This window comes from Mustela erminea, chromosome 9, assembly GCF_009829155.1.
Source record: "Mustela erminea isolate mMusErm1 chromosome 9, mMusErm1.Pri, whole genome shotgun sequence".
Lineage (NCBI taxonomy): Eukaryota > Metazoa > Chordata > Mammalia > Carnivora > Mustelidae > Mustela > Mustela erminea.
Window position 1 is genome coordinate 11,238,713 of NC_045622.1, and position 16,546 is coordinate 11,255,258.

The 16,546-nt window shown below is 39.9% G+C and overlaps 1 pseudogene; it reads left to right on the plus strand.

Moving 5' to 3' along the window:
* LOC116598743 overlaps nt 1–13,265 on the plus strand; it is a 53,874-nt pseudogene extending 40,609 nt beyond the window's left edge.
* Nucleotides 13,266–16,546: the final 3,281 nt, after the last annotated feature.

Sequence of the window (16,546 nt, forward strand, 5' to 3'; positions counted from 1 at the left end):
GAATTCATTACATTATTCCATTCCACCCACTTACAGAAATGTTTAAAAATGTTCAAAATAAAAAGTGAGGAAGAATGAGTGCCCACAATTCCTGTGGTACGGGGAAATGCAAGAGGTCATATCCATCATCGCTACTTTTCTCTGGGTCAGCTGAAATTCATAATAAGGGTATAAATCTGGCAGAATTTCCAATGAAACTGCTGTGATTATAGTTACCTATAATCATTAGTGTAGCTGGAATGTTCAGGCTTCAGGAATCTGACAAAACTGAAGGTCACAAATTGTTTTTTTTTTTTAATTCTTAGATAAGAATATATATGCTAAAGCAAGCCCAAGTACAATAGAATTGTATGACCTAGAAAGTGCTTTGCCCTGAGCAGTCCCTCCAAAGAGGGGTCCATTTCTGCTTTGGGTCATCAGGTAGTTAAAACCTGGATCCAAGTTTATCGTTCTGGTTATTGATCATATAGACCTTAGAATCCATTAAGTAGCCATTGGGAAAGAGGAGAAATCTGGATCACTTTCAGCTTCTCTCCACCATTGTGAAATTTGTTCCTTATAGAGCTTCTGTTCATCTTTTTATTACTTTAGATAATAAAGTTAACTCTTGAACAATGCAGTGGTCAGGGGCGCTGGCCCCCATATAGCTGAAAATCCATGTAGAACTTTCTAAGCCCCCAACACTTTAATAGTTTGTCGACTGGAAGCCTCACCAATGACAGCGAACACATATGTCATATATGCATTATAAACTGTGTTCTTATAATAAAGTGAGCTAGAGAAAGGAAAAGTTAAGAAAATCATATGAGAAAATACTTTTGTGGTACTTTACTGCATTTACAGGAAAGTAATCTGTGTATAAGTGGACACGTGCAGTTCAAATCCATGTTGTTCAAGGTCAACTGTACATTTCATGTCCAACTGCCTGTAGTAAGGGTTTTCCTCCAGCCAGTGAGAACAATGAAACTCCTCCACTGCTATTTCATCCTTCCTTTGACCTCCCTCCCTGGTCCCCCCTAAATGACAGAACAGTTTTAAAGAATGAATAACAATTTAGGAAATAAGGAAGAGGACCAACAGTGGAGGAGAACTATTGAAAGTTTCCAAAAATCAGACCACAGTGTTGGATCAGGAGGGTATGGGGAAGCGGTGGCTTTGTCTGGCAGAAGCCTGGGTGCTGTGGACCCCTGGAGGCTGGGTGAGCTGTCTGGTTGTGACTTTGTTCCTCTCCACAGTTCTCAGTGTGGACTCCTACCCATTATTTTTACTATAGGTCTCTGTTATGAATCAGAGATGGAAGTGAGTATCAGGCCATTGGATCCATACATGCAAGGAAAGTTAAGAGCAACAGAACCTTCACCTCCCCAGGATTGGTAGAGGGTCTGCAGAAGCAACTGGTACCATCCCTGAGCTTCTGGTGGTTTGGGGGTGGGGAGCGGGCGCTCAAGGCAATGAGTATCTTGTGTCTTTTCTCAAGCAGTTTCCTGACCTCATTCTTCTGCTGGGAACCTCTCAAGGTAAGTAGAGTCTGAGTGGGAAGTCCACGATGCCCAGCCTTGGGCCCTGGTTCTAATGCCACCCCCCTCCCCAGGTTCTGCTAGAAGCCTTGTGCTTCTCATCAGTACACAGGAGGCTACACCCCCAATAAAAAGGACAGACTGGGAGGAAGCTCAGCTGGGACAACTCTCAAGCCAGACTGTGCTACATCTGACCCCTACAAGGCAAAGGACGAATTTTTAAGGTCAAGAGGCTACCTAAGATGCCAAAGATGAGTTAGGCCATGGGTGACCAGAGTCCACTCTCATTTCCCATCCTCCTAGGCAAGGTACAGGTAAAGGTCCATTCCTTTCTCAAAAACCTCAAATGTTTTTTTGAAACATTACTGAACATGTGAGGTTCTCCAGCTGGTGATCAGAGCCCCACAGACGGTGTCCCAATTCCCCGCCCTCGCTGTCACACCTAACACTTCCAGAGTTGCTCAGCCCCATTCTCACACTATGCCTTCCCTAAAACCCAGTTCAAGTCTCTTGTGCTGGGACTCTTAGGTCCATGGACATTTGTGTCTAGTTCACGCACAGCCGAACGTGGATTCGGTCTACCTCATGGGCTGGGGTGCAGTTGGGGTAGTCTCTGACCTCCACAATGATCCAGGCTCAGGTCTTTTTTTTTTTTTTTTTTTTTTTTTTTTTTTTTTTTTTAACCTATCAGCAGGATTTGAGAGTTTAATAGTCTCTTCTCCTTAAAACCATTTAACTAGTCTTCCAGGGAGGCTGCATCTCCAGGTGCCCTCCTTTTAAAGACCCTTTCAGGAAAAGGAGGTTGGAACAGTGCAAGTAAATGAATAGCTCCCTGTAAAGAGACTCCCCAAGGTCAGTTGACCTGGAGGACACAGAGCTGATGGGTCCGACTGCTGAACTCCACGTTAATAGTGGAGGAACACAGCTAGGGGAAGACCTACCTGAGGGAGTCTGACCTGGCCCTAGTCTCAGTCTCCTGCATCTCTTGATGAAGCCCTATTTATCTGTAAAGCAAATGTTTTTCCTCTGAAACTAAGAAAAGGCACTTTGCTGTTCCTGTTCTTTCATACAGGTCAGGAACATGGCAGGTTTTGTGTAGTAGAAGGCTTCTTGGTCGGAAGCTACAGTGTCCAAACCAGAGGCTACCAGCCACATGTGGCCATTAAGCACTTGATATGTGGCTGGCCCAAAGTGAGATGCTGTAAGCATAGAATGCTACCAGATTTGAAAGACTTAATATAAAGAAAAGTTCCCAAATGTAAGCTACCTCAATAATTTTCTATGTTAAAATGATAATACGTTGGGCTAAAAATTCAAATTAATTTCATCTGTGTCTTTTTACTTTTTAAGTATAGCTACTAGAAAATTACATTTACAGGTACGGCTCCCATATTTCTGTTTTTAATGCATCCAGGTTGGGGCACAGTTAAGCTCATCATTCTGTATGAATGTCATACTCAGGATTTTTGAGAGGATCTGGCAAAGGGTTTCTTACTCTCTAGAGAACAGAAGTCCCTTTGTTCCCCAGGGGTGGAGGAACAAAAGAAACACAATGACCAGGCCTTCCCAGAGTAAGGGGTGCTTGACAAAGTGAGTTCCATTCTTGAAATTGGTCACCTTTCCGGAACTACCTTCCTTTAGGTCTTGGCCTTTAGAAAATGACCCACCATATGTTCTCCTGTCCCTGGAATATTCTCTCAGTTCCAATGGGACTCCTCTAAGGTTGATTATTGTGAGTACACGGAAGTAGGACCTGGCAGCAATGTTCACGTGAAATCATCTGGTTTAGCTTATTCATTAAATTTCTTTAAAATTCCTAAATCAGTTATCAAGACTCTGTGCTTCAGAGTATAACAAATGATCCTTACAGCAGAACAACAATGGAATGATAAGGAACATACCTTAGTGTTCTGTGCAAATCACACACCTTGTCTCTGCATTATCTCCCCTGGTGGGTTCCTAACTATCCTGATGCTCCTCTTGTCTAGATTACAACCCATTTCTAGATACCCACGGTTAGAAAAAGACAGCCTGAATGTACCCACAAAAGAACTTAAGGGATTGAAGTGAGGTGCATAAAAACTGAAAATAAGCTGACAAGAGAAAGAAAAGAATGAAAAAATAGAGTAGATGATGATATTTAATAGTTTTGTAGAGGGGACTAGGCGTCAGTCACCTGAAACAGGTTTTTAATATTGGTATTTTTCTTGGACTTCCCATAACTCCTGAGGAAGACATTAAAATCATCCCATTTTACAGAGGAGAAAGCTGGGATAGAGAGAGGTTAAATAATCTGCCAAACATCACACCAAGGTCACTCACACCAGTTATCAGTGGCTGGACCAGGACTGGAACCCAGGTCTGATTCTAGAGCTCACGCCTTTAATGATTGTATTGTATTAACTATCAGAGTTAGGATGGGGGACACAAGTGGAAAGAAGAATGTAAACCAAAAAAGAGAATAGAGGGAGTAAAATAAGTTTAACTTGGAATGTGAGTAACGTGGAGGGAGAGAAGTGAAAAAGCGAGACTTGAGAGAGCATGAAAGAGGAGGAGATCTAGAAAACCCTGAAGATTTCACCAAAAGACTGTTAGAAATAATAAATGAACTCAGGAAAGTTGCAGGATACCAAATATACAGAAATTCGTTTCTATATATTCATAAGAAACTACCAGAAAGGGAAATTAAGGCAATAATCCCCTTTACAATTACATCCAAAAAAAAAATCTGGAAATCAATAATCAATTTAACCGAGGAAGTAAAAGAGCTGTACCCTGAAAACTAAGACGTTTATGAAGGAAATGGAAAAAGATACAAATAAATGGAAGGATATACAATGACCATGGACTGGAAGAATATTATTAAAAATATCCACAAGACCTATAGCAATACACAGATTCAATGCAATCCCTATCAGAAGACAAATATTGTGTGTGTGTGCGCGCGCGCGCGTGCGCGCACGCGCACATGCGCTTTAACAGAACTAGACGGAATGATCCTAGAATTTGTATGGAAACACAAAAGACCCTAGTCAAAGCAATCTTAAAATTGGGAGTATCACACTCCAAGATTTTAAACTCTTCTACAAATCTATAGTAATCAAAGCAGTATGGCACTGGCACAAAAATAAACATATAGGTCAATGTAACAGGATAGAGAGCCCAGAAATAACCCCACACTTATATGGTCAATTAATTTACAACTAAGGAGGCAAGAATACATGATGGGGCAAATAAAAGTCTCTTCAATAAGTCATGCTGAGAAAGGTGGACGGCCAGATGCAGAAGAATGAAACTGGATCACTTTCTTATACCCTACATAAAATAAACTCAAAATGGATTAAATACCTAAATGTGAGACCTGACACCATAAAACTTTTAAAATTTAAATTCAGTTAGCCAACATACAGTACATCATTTGTTTTTGATGTAGTGTTCAAGGATTCACTAGTTGTGTATAACACCCAGTGCTCATCACATCATGTGCCCTCCTTAAAGCTCATCACCCAGTTACCCATCCCCCACCCACCTCCCTTTCTACAACCCTGTTTCCCTGAAGTCAAGAGTCTCTCATGGTTTAGCTCCCTGATTTATTCCCATTCAGTTTTCCCTCCCTTCCCTTATGATCCTCTGCATTATTTCTTGTGTTCTACATACGAGTGAAGCCATACGATAATTGTCTTTCTCTGATTGACTTACTTCGCTCAGCATAATACCTTCTATTCCATCCATGTCAATGTAATTGAAAGGTATGCACCCTTTCTGATGCCTGAATAATACTCCATTGTATAAATGAACCACATCTTCTTTATCCATTTATCTGTTGAAGAACATCTCCGCTCCTTCCACAGTTTGGTTATTGTGGGCATTGCTGTTAAGAACATAGGGGTGCAGGTGCCCTTTCTTTCCACTGCACTGGTATCATTAGGGTAAATACCCAGTGGTGCAATTTCTGGGACATAGGGTAGATCTATTTTTGACGTCTTGAGGAAACTCCACACTGTTTTCCAGAGTGGCTGTACTGCCAGCAACTGTGTGAGAGGGCTTCCCCTTCTCCACATCCTTGCCAACATTTGTTGTTCCCTGTCTTGTTAATTTTAGTCATTCTAACTGGCGTAAGGCAGTATCTCATTGTGGTTTTGATTTGTATTTCTCTGATGGAAAGTGATGTGGAACATATACCATGTGTCTGTTGGCCATTTGTATGTCTTCTTTGGAGAAGTGACTGAAGAAAGAGGAATTAAGAAATTGATCCCATTTACAACAGCATCAAAAACCACAAGATACTTAGGAATAAATCTAACCAAAGAGGTAAAGGATCTATACTTGAAAAGCTGCAGGACACTTATGAAAGAAATTAAGGAAGATGCAAAGAAAGAGATTAAAAAAAAAGCTTTCCATGCTCATGGATTGGAAGAATAAATGTGAAAATATCTACACTTCCCAGAGCAATCTACACATGCAATGCAATGCATTCCCTATCAAAAGACCATCTACCTTTTTCACAGAGCTGGAGTAAACAATCCTAAAATTAGTGTGGAACAAGAAAAGACCCCGAATAGCCAGGGGAATGTTGAAATAGAATACCAAACCTGGGGACATCACAGTGCCTGACTTGTAGCTGTAATACAAAGTCGTGATCACCAAGACAGGATGGTACTTGCACGAAAACAGACACATAGATCAATGCAACATAATAGAGAGCCCAGAAATGAATCCTCAACTCTATGGGCAACTAATCTCTGACAAAACAGTAAAGAATATTCAATGGAAAAAAAGACAGTCTCTTTAATAAATGGTGTTGGGAAAATTGGACAGCCACTTGCAGAAGGATGAAACTGGACCATTCTCTTCCACCACACACAAAAATTGACTCAAAATGAATGAAAGACCTCAATGTGAGATAGGAATTCATCAAAATCCTAGAGGAGAACATAGGCAGTAACCTCCTCACCTAGACACAGCAACTTCTTTCAAGGCATATCTCTAAAGGCAAGGGAAACAAAAGTGAAAATGAACTTCTGGGATTTCATCAAGATAAAAAGCTTCTGCACAGCAAAGGAAACAGTCAACAAAACTAAAAGGCAACCTACAGACAGGAGAATATATTTGCAAATGACACAACAGATAAAAGGTTGGTATCCAAGACCTGTAAATAACTTATCAAACTCAACACCCAAAAAACAAATAATCCAGTCAAGAAATGGGCAGAAAACATGTAGCCATAAAACTCTTTAAAAACACCCCACAAAAAACCATCATAGGTAGGAAACTCTTTGACATCCATCTTAGCACTTTGGTTTTTGTTTTGTTTTGTTTCCCCCAGATTAATCCCCTCAGGCAAGAGCAACAAAAGGAAAAGCAATTGAAACTACATCAAACTAAAAAGCTTTTGCAGAGTGAAAGAAGCCATCAACAAAATGGAAAGGCAGCCAGCCTACTGAAAGGGAGAAGATACTTACAAATCATATATCCAGTAAGGGGTTAATATCCAAAATATGCAGTTGACCTTGGAACATGGGTTTGAGTAACACAAGTCCACTTATACATGGATTTTAATAATACATCCAGTCCCGTTTTCTTCTTATGAGTTTCTTAATAACATTTCCTTTTCTCTAGTTTAGTATAGGAATACAGTATATGATACACATACAAGATATGTTAACTGTTACTGGTAAGACTTATAGTCAACAGTGGGCTGGTAGTAAAGTTCTGGAGGGCACCAAATTTCATATACTGATTTGACTGTGTGGAGGGTTGGGGCCCCATAAACTGTATAAAGAAATCCTATAAATCAACACCCCAAAAACAAGCTGATTAAAGAATGGACAGATGACCTGAATAGACATTTTTCCCCAGAAGACATACAGTCGACAGACAAATGAAAAGATATTCAACAGCACGAATAATCAGTAAAATGCAAATCAAAACCACAGGGAGATCAGCAAAATACAGTAAAATAATGTGTAAAATGCTAATTAAAACCACACCTGTCAGAATGGCTAGTATCAAAATGACAAGAAATGTTTTGTTGAAGATGATGGAGTCAGGGGAACCTTCGTCAACCGTGGGCAGGAATACACATTGGTATAGCCACTATGGAAAACAGTATGGAGGTTTCTCAAAAAATTAAAAACAATACTACCGTACAATCCATAAATTCTACTCCTGGGTATTTATTCCAAGAAAACAAAAACAATAACTTAAAAAGAAATATGCCCTCCTATGTTCATTGCAGCATTGTTTACAATAGCTAAGATATGAAATCAACCCAAGTGTTCATCAATGAATGGTAAGATAAAGAAGATGTGGTATATATAGTCAAAGGAATATTACTCAGCCATAAAAATTTTATTACCATTTACAACAATATGGATGCATTTAGGGAGCATTATGCTAAGAGAAATAAGTCAGAGGAAGACAAATATTATGTGATTCCACTTACATGTAGAATCTTAAAAAAAAAATGAACGAAATAGAAATAGACTCAAATGCAGAGAACTGGTCTTTGTCAAAGCAAAGGGAGAGGAGAAGATGGGTGAAATCACTAAAGGAGATTAGGCAATAAAGAGATACAAACTTTCATGTATAAGTCACAGGATGTATAGAGAATATAGTTCAACAATATATAACTTTGTATGCTCAATGACAGGTAATAACTAGACTTACTATGGTGATCATTTTGTAATGTATGTAAGTGTTGAATTGCTGTTATACAATTGAAACTAATATAATATGGCATGTCAACTGTATTTGAATAAAACACTCACACACACACACACACACAACAGAGAAGAAGGGAAGTGGAAAGAAAAAAAATTGCTTTTAATCTTTTCTTTATACACTTGGCTGGTTTGTATTCTCATATTTACCAGCAAGGCTTCTCTTTAAGCTATTTTTTCTGTATAATTTAGTGAGTTCTGTTTGACGCTATTTATGGGGGTGCTACTACGGAACTTGTGAAGACAGACCCAGAGCCTTTGTCAGAGGGGACAACGTAGATTCTACAAGTCAGTGTTCTGAGTGGTGGAGAAATGTTTTTCCCAAAGAGACAGTGAAACCATGGTCTGCATAAAGACAAAAGGTTAACTTGAGGGTTAACTCCAAGGCCTTGAGCTGTTGTCCTGCTTTCTTACCTACTGTTCTAGCCTCAGAAGGATGTACAATCTCCAATCCCCAACATGCTATGAAAGAGATGAACAGAGACACGTGTAGGCAGTGCTGGACCACACCCTATTCTCAGCTGGCAAGGACATCTCTAGCAGTCCAAGGCAAAACAGGAGAGGAAAATCAATGTGGTACCTTACATAGAGGGTATATAATTTAACAAAGGATTCTTGAGATTTCTAATTGATAGGGAAGGTGTCCTGATTTTTAAAATATCTGTTTGGCAAACAATAAATTTGAAAACTGTATTTCCAACAAAATTTTGAACCAAAAAAAAAAGGAATAAAACAAAAGGAAGTTGCAGGGTAGAAACCATATATGTATATAAAGTTTTTAAACTGATAGCAGAGTACCTATAAGGCTGCATAGTTATGCAGTCAAATTCTAGCATCATCGCAGGAATGATGAATGTCAAATTTTGTGAATGCCTTTGGCTGTGAGAGAGAAGGGTAGCTGGACCAGAGATGGTATACTTTTAATTTTTACTTTTAAGCTGGGCAATGGCGACATGGGTGTTTGATCCATTATCCCCTAACCTTTACAGAAGGTTTTCAATTTACGGAAAAACTGCAAGGAGAAAAGGGAAGAAAGAGGTTAAGAAAGGAGGGAGGGAAAGAGAGAAAGACATGGAAAGCAGGAGACAGAAAGGGAAGAATTACTGATTTTGAAATCCCAAGTGTGGAAAGCACAGAATTTTAGAAGTGCTTAAAAAAAAAACAAAACCCCACAGTAATAAATGATACATTTGAGCAAGAAGAGAGAGAAAAACCCAAGGTTACACCATATGGCAAAATTCTGTGGGGCATTCAGAAGGAAAGATCCTCAGGATGGGATTTATATTTGTGTGCACTTACGAATTCCTCTGAGCATGCACCAGCTGTATCCCCAAATGTGAGTTATCTTTATAAAGAGATGACTTTTCATGAAACAACACTCTTACCTAATATAGGGAGTGAGCAGACACTTCCTAGCTTTACAAAGTCTTTGGGGGGGGGGTGTTTGTCACAAAAATGATCCAAGCAACAAGTACAAACATCAATATAGAAAATAATGCAGGCTTTTCCTCCAAATGTAAAATACATAGCATGAGCCTTATGATAGGTAGATATCACAGGGAACGTTATGCCAAAACACAAGCACTAGGACCCCCCTTGGCACTCACACTCTTCACTAGATCTTTTGTGCTCAGAAACTTCTGGCTGACATTCCAAATTTTACCCAGCTGTCCTTTCTTTACAGCTCAGCATTTATCAACAATGCTTTCTGTAGAGGAGAAAAATTAGAAACTAAGAATCTTCCTAAATTTCCTCTTAAAAAAAAAATGAAATGTCAAACTGGTTGGACAGAACAATAGCAATGATCGTAACCTATAGGTGAAGGTGAAGATTATCTCCACCTGGCAGATGAGGAACCTGCAGTTCAAAGGGAAGTGAAACACTCAAGGTCACAGGAAGGGTAAATTCCTATCTGTATTGATTCCTAAACCAGATCCTAACTACAACACCATACTCCCTCTCTGGCTGCCAGTGAAAGCCCACACTCCAATTAGATTCTCTTCCCTGACCCATGAGTGAACTATGGAGCAGAAGTCTCTTTCCCTTTATCCCACCAGACTGAGGCCATGGAGCATCAAGAAACAGACATCGAGAACATTACACACACCTCCACCCCATAAGGAACCATGTCCTAGCCAATGGCATGTCAACGCTGACTTTCGAGAGTAACGGTCACCTTTGGCATTCTTTTTCCACCACCTTTTTCCTACACTTGACCAGTCCTTCACTGCACACAGGCCTTTGAAGCCCAACTATGACCTGGCCACACCAAATGAAGACAGTTGTTTACCCTACTGCCATATTTTAAGTGACCGTGAACCTCCCACTAGCTCAAGCAAGGAGTTCACAGTACTTCACTATACGTCCTCCTCCCAATCCCCACTCCCACCCCAAAAGAGGTCCTACTGATTTCTCATCATCCCCAAATGGGTCCCTCCTGTATGCCTGTGAATCAGTCCGTTGGCTGTATTTTGTTTGCTTCTTGATACTCCTCTCTGCTTTGGTTGTATGTTTGCTGATCAACCCATGACTGCAAAGCTACTTGAAGGAATATCCCTGTGGCTTCCATGGCTTTATTTTATCCTGTAGGTAACACTGCCTTCAGACACTGTTGCCGCTTCATGTTAACAAAGCCAGTGATGCTCAGGGTGCCATGACAGCCCTAGATTTCCGGTAAATGTCAGAGAATACTCACTCTACACTCTATGCTACCCTTTGACCCTGGAGTCACGTACAGCACTGCCTGTCCCAGAGAGCAGAGAGTGTCCACATGAACACTTCTGAGGTGTAGCTCAGCCACCCACAGTCCCTATTATAGGTTATTAAGTCATGCAATCCTAGACCTTAGAGACGATGGCAAAGATTGAGGTTCCCCTTGTAGGAGGGGCCAAATTCCTGTTTTAGATCTGTGATTTTCAAAATGTAATATGGAACAGAATCACCAGGGAGGCTTGTTAAATCACAAGTGTTTCTTGAAGTGCATATCCATTGACAAGTGCTCTTGGCTTAGTTTATCTGAATAGGCTTTATTTTACTTATATATTAAAAGAACAAAGTTGTTCTTTTTTTTAAACTATGTAATTTTCTGTATTTGCTTTTGAAATCTTAATGGCCACTTCGGCTGAATAGATAACTAAGAATTGTTTCACAGAGACCCATGATCCAATTTGATCAATTGTTTTTAGTATTTTGACATTTAAAAAAAATTTAATTTATTTGAAAGAGAGAGAACCCAAAGGGAGAGTGAGAGGGAGAAGCAGACTCCCCACTGAGCTGGGAGCCCAATGCGGGACTCGATCCCAGGACACCAGGATCATGACTCGAGCCAAAGGCAGACGCCCAACTGACTGAGCCACATAGGCATCCCAGTATTTTGATATTTATAACAACTTCTCCAAACCAAATTCTAAAGTAAGAAAAAGAAGAAATGTTCATTCATTTAGACTTATTTGATCTATTAAGTTGTATGGGAAACATCATGAAATAAAATATTTAACATTTCAGATCATATTTCTGGGAGTTATAGGACCTTAAAATTGAGAAATTACAGGAAATTCCCCCAAATCTGACATGTCCTGGTATAGTACTGTCGGTCATAATTTTAACTATTATCTTCGGATATTGTTTATCACAAAATAATCAAACTTGTCAATTGCATCATTTCAATGTACATATGGGAACCCTCCCCAGATCTTTCACTGTGGCTATGTTCAAGCCTTCTGTCGTTACTCACAGACAGTCGTTCTATTCTGATGCTTTTGCAAAAATGTTTCTTGATCTCTAAAGGGATTCATGAGAAGGGCTCTACCAAGTACAGGTTTCCAATAACTTAAGATCGTACCACTAGACCAGATAAGAATTTCTAGAACTGTAATTAAGGACTCCCTTTTCTCTTCCATACTTAAATAATAAAAAACTAAAATGATTTTTTTGCTTAAGTCCTCTCTACATCCTATGTTGGGCTCAAACTCATGACCCTGGGATCAAATGTTGCATGCTCTTCTGACCAAGCCAGCCAGGCATCCTTTTCTCTCTTAAACTTATAGCTGTTTGGTGATACACACACACACATACACACACACACACACACTGTGTGTGTGTGTGTGTGAAGTATATTTTTACAACAAAGGTGGAAGCATTTAGTTTCTCTTTACCTGATCCTCCCAAAACTCAGAAATTTAACTTTTTTTAAGATTTTATTTGAGAGAAACAGAGAGCAAGCAAGTGAGCAAAAGTGAGAGAAAGGGGCAGAGGGAGAGACAGATTCCCTGCTGAAAGCAGGAAGCACAACTTGGGGCTCGATCCCAGGACCCCAGGATCATAACCTGAGCCAAAGGCAGATGCTCAACCGACTGAGCCACACTGGCATCCCCAAATACTTAATATCCTTTTTTTCATGACACTGTATATATTTATTTAAGTTTAGTAAGTATCAGTTCTCCGTGTAACAGGGCACCGTTGGACAAGTCTGGAGCTTGGTTTATTAGCCTAGAGAGACTTTAAAGGTATAATTTGAGATTCCTTATTACCAAACAATTTTAAAGACCCAACTTTATGGAGCCAATAAAGCTCCATAGATATTATCCAAGTGTTGATGGAAGTGTCCTGTTTGAGAATATGCACAGATTACTAGTCTTACCACAATTATGTAAATAATCAAGGCTAAGAATGCTTTTATAATCAAATTAGTTTCATCACATTTAATATAAGGGACTTAAAAAGTTGTTAAGACAGATAACTATGGTGTATCCATGATGGTGTATCCGTGACCCGATTCCAGGTCTGGTAATCATCTTTGAGGTGTTACCTACTTCTAAACTTCAGAAAGACCACCACCTACCACAGATCACAAGTGGACAACCTTCAGGCCTGTTGCTGTATGGGCCACTCAAGAAAAAGCAACAGGATACTTGACGACAAAGGCCACCCCGCTGCCATCCAGGAAAACCTATCGGACTGGAACGGCCATGCTCATTCCATCCTCTGGAAGTGCTTCCAGCTCCAATCCAGAAATCTTCCCAACTGAATGCACTCCAAGCTTAGAAACTGAATTTATAATTTGCTGGAACAATGAACCTTTGTTTACTTCTGTTCCTGTAGAAATGTCTCATCAAGTTACCTCATGTTCGGGTCCTAAAGAGCCCTAGTTCAGGTGAAAGTTCCCATCAACACGGCCTTCTGAAAAAAAAATCCTCGTGGCCTGTCCCAAGTGTTCATAAGCATATGTGTTTGCTATACAGCACATTGTGATTATGTAAATAACTTAAAGATTTGAAACCCAACTGCACATAATCTAAAACGAAGGGTAAGACCTGATTCTGGTAATAACCCATTTGAATTATTGAGTTGTTTAAAGTCTTGATTCCTAGGGGTCGCTGCTCTGGACAATTTTTCAAATCCTCAGCTAGTCTCCTGAAGTCCTCATATTAACTTCTCTAGTACGGTATATAATCTCGAGGGTTTTAAATGCCCATCAGCCGGCACTCACAGGCTAAAGGGTATCCACTGAGATTAGGCACCTGAATGAAATTGACAATAACCACATAAATGATGAGGACCACGGCTACATGGCCCTCCAGCCCGGTGAATCGACTGGTGGAAACACTGCCCATGTGATTCTTCAGCCTGACTGATGGGTGGACATTGAGAATAACGCTCTCCTGGTTGGTCATATTCTCAGCATACAAGGGAAGGACCAAGAGTACGGGAACTGTTAAAAATCAGACACAAGTGGAGACCAGCCCTGAAAATTCCCCAAACAGACCAAACCAGTTTAGTTTTACAAGCAAAACATAATTGAGCTTATTTTGCAAGACAAACTAGACCTGGGTTATTTCTTACTCATGCCTCTGGGAATCATCAGCAAAATGAGCGGTTCCCATGGTTGATAGAAAGTAACCACTAACCATTTCTCAATCCGTGGGAAAAAAAAAGTATAATATTCTAACCAATCACATTGAAAAATAAGCAGTCATTATCTCCTTACCATATAACCTGCTTTCTAACAGCATACCCCTGAGCCTCCTTCCATGTTTGGTTTGGGGGCTCCGGGTTCGCAAACAGACTTTTTGCTGGCGTGTGCACAATAAATGTTTACTGATTACCGCTTCAGTGTTCATGGTTCTTCCGAACTATTTCTGAGCTTTTGAGATACCAATTCCATATACAGCAGACATGTTGATATTGTCCCTGAGGCCTGGTTCATCAGTATCTACTGCTTACCAAAACCAAAACAAACATGCCAAGAAGCTTAGAATTTATTTCTGCTTTCTTTGCCATCATCATGTCGATTGAGATCCCCTGGGCGTCAGATTATGAACTCTTTTCCATTTAGGCTTTTTTAGCACCTTTATCTACCCTTGCTTCTTTTCTTTTTTCTTTTTTCCATTTTATTTTATTTCTCTTCAGTGTTTCAAAATTCACTGTTTATGCACCACACCCAGGGCTCCATGCCCCTCCTTAATACCCACCACCAGGCTCGCCTATCCCTCCACTCCAGCCCCCTTCCCTCCCCTCTAAAACCCTCAGTTTGTTTCTCAGAGTCCACAGTCTCTCATGGTTTGGCTCCCTCTCTGATTTCCCCCAACTCACTTCTCGGGAGATGGAGAAGTGGGATAGAGGAAATCTACCCTTGCTTCTTATGACCAGTTTTTAGTCTGAATTCATTTCTTTCCCCTATTGGAGTATATATCCTCTTATAATTCGGTCAGAGTATGAAGATGGTAACCTTTTGATTTAGTTTTAATTTTTAATCAATATCTGTACATAGATTAATGACCTATCGCACCACAAACTTAAAATGAATAAGAGTGAGCCCCCGCATCCTTACTCCTCATTCAAGTTCTGCTTTCTAATTCTACTGGCTATTTTTGATATTTTCATTTTAGACATTATTCATTACCTTATTATTTAGGAAGATTAGCATTTATTTCTTACCTGACTTCCCACCCCTATATACACACGTCTTTTCCCCTTCTCTTCCTCTCAGAAGATCACAATTTTAATTACTCAGCATTTAAGATTATTAGGTGTTTTTGTTTCCTATCCCTGCTGTAACAGCATACTACAAAAAGTAGGTTAAATAGATACAAATTCATTACCTTACACTCTTTTTTTTTTTAAGACATAAAGTACCTCAATTTATTAATGGTAACATTTCCAAAAGTCACAATAACTACTTTACTTGGGTTTTAACAGGTCAAATATGTGGCTTTCTTTTTTTTTTAATTTTTAATTTTTTATAAACATATATTTTTATCCCCAGGGGTACAGGTCTGTGAATCGCCAGGTTTACACACTTCATAGCACTCACCAAAGCACATACCCTCCCCAATGTCCATAACCCCACCCTCTTCTCCCAACTTCCCTCCCCCCAGCAACCCTCAGTTTGTTTTGTGAGATTAAGAGTCACTTATGGTTTGTCTCCCTCCCTATCCCATCTTGTTTCATTGATTCTTCTCCTACCCACTTAAGCCCCCATGTTGCATCACCACTTCGTCATATCAGGGAGATCATATGATAGTTGTCTTTCTCTGCTTGACTTATTTCGCTAAGCATGATATGCTCTAGTTCCATCCATGTTGTCACAAATGGCAAGATTTCATTTCTTTTGATGGCTGCATAGTATTCCATTGTGTATATATACCACATCTTCTTTATCCATTCATCTGTTGATGGACATTTAGGTTCTTTCCATAGTTTGGCTATTGTGGACATTGCTGCTATAAACATTTGGGTGCACGTGCCCCTTTGGATCACTACGTTTGTATCTTTAGAGTAAATACCCAATAGTGCAATTGCTGGGTCATAGGGCAGTTCTATTTTCAACATTTTGAGGAACCTCCATGCTGTTTTCCAGAGTGGTTGCACCAGCTTGCATTCCCACCAACAGTGTAGGAGGGTTCCCCTTTCTCCGCATCCTCGCCAGCATCTGTCATTTCCTGACTTGATTTTAGCCATTCTGACTGGTGTGAGGTAATATCTCATTGTGGTTTTGATTTGTATTTCCCTGATGCTGAGTGATATGGAGCACTTTTTCATGTGTCTGTAGGCCATCTGATGTCTTCTTTGCAGAAATGTCTGTTCATGTCCTCTGCCCATTTCTTGATTGGATTATTTGTTCTTTGGGTGTTGAGTTTGCTAAGTTCTTTATAGATTTTGGACACTAGTCCTTTATCTGGTATGTCATTTGCAAATATCTTCTCCCATTTTGTCAGCTGTCTTTTGATTTTGTTAACTGTTTCCTTTGCTGTGCAAAAGCTTTTGATCTTGATGAAATCCCAATAGTTCATTTTTGCCCTTGCTTCC